The 1,382-nt window shown below is 35.8% G+C and overlaps 1 non-coding gene across 1 annotated transcript; it reads left to right on the top strand.

The window, feature by feature from the left end:
- The first annotated feature begins 840 nt into the window (after positions 1-840).
- Positions 841-947, top strand: LOC133813659 (small nucleolar RNA R71). The gene has a single exon (XR_009884666.1). It is a non-coding gene; the product is annotated as a small nucleolar RNA R71 (small nucleolar RNA).
- Positions 948-1,382: the final 435 nt, after the last annotated feature.

The following is a 1,382-nucleotide window of genomic DNA, read 5'->3' as shown; positions in this document are numbered from 1 at the left end:
AACAGCTGTTGGAAGGTTATAGAGCTTCTAGATTCATCCATTATTAAATTATTCATCTAAAATCCTTAAATCCTTAAATAAACATGCATGTAACAAGTGTCACGCTCTTAATTATTCTATTTAAACCTTAGGTTATAATAAATAATATTTCTAAGACCAGCTATAATAATGAAACTTTATGCTAAAATTAATATTTCTAAACTATAGGTTAAACTTATAAAATCCATAACTATTTCTATGAGTTTCCAACCAAATCCCGACTTGAACTAATAACCACGAAAACTAAAATACTATAAGCTACTACTATCTAGCTAAGTAAAATTTCGAGACGCTACAGTTGATGAGGAGGTTTTTAAGGTTGGTACTCTGGATACTACGGTTGTAACCCTTGATTATTTTTCCAAGACAGAATAGGGTGATTTTTCCACGTAGGAGTATATGAATTAGAGTAGGTGTTGGGTGCAGATCTTGAAAAGTTACCAATAACCTATGCCTGTTCCAAAGGCATATTATTTACATCTGCTGAGCAATCTCACAACTCATGACATTCTGTACTTGCATTGCTTGTGCGGCGAGGTTATTCAGTTGCAATTGCTTGGTTAGAGAGATGCCACTTGAGCGGTCAATAAAGCAATAGGATCGACTTATAAGACTCCTGATACCTTCTTATTCTCGCGCTTAGTAGGCCAATTATAGTTATTCATGGCCATATCTTCCAATAATTCATATGCTTCATTAGCGCTTTTTCTCATAAACGCTCCTCCCGATGCTGCATCTATAACTATCCTTGTATTTCCCCCCAAACCATTGTAAAATGTATGAACTAGCAGCCACTTGTCTATTCCATGATGTGGGCACTTCCTTTTCAACTTTTTAAAACATTCCCATGCATCATATAAAGACTACCCATCCAACTGATTGAAGTTATTAATCTCTCCTCTTATTCTGGCTGACTTCGCAGGAGGAAAATATTTACCAAGGAAATTCTGAGCCAAGTCTTCCCAAGTAACTATTGAGTTGGCTTGTAATGAATTCAACCAACTCTTAGCTCTGTCTCTTAATGAAAACGGGAATAATCTTAATCTTCCAAAATTGTTACTCACCCCATTCATTTTGAATGTCGCACACAGCTCTAAAAAATTTGTGATATGGAGATTTGGATCCTCATTTGGTAACCCCCCAAATTGTACACAAATCTGTACCATCTGAATAATTGCGGGTTTTATCTCAAAATTATTTTCCTCGATAGTAGGAAGATGAATACTTGAATGTATCCTCGTAACAATAGGGAGTACATAGTTTCTCAATGGCGGATCAGCTTCAGCTGCATTACCCATATTTTCATTGTTGTTGACAATGTTATTTGCGTTCTCAGTCATGGC

Source organism: Humulus lupulus, chromosome 1 (genome assembly GCF_963169125.1).
Source record: "Humulus lupulus chromosome 1, drHumLupu1.1, whole genome shotgun sequence".
Classification (NCBI taxonomy): Eukaryota; Viridiplantae; Streptophyta; class Magnoliopsida; order Rosales; family Cannabaceae; genus Humulus; species Humulus lupulus.
This window is presented reverse-complemented; position numbering and strand designations above follow the sequence as displayed.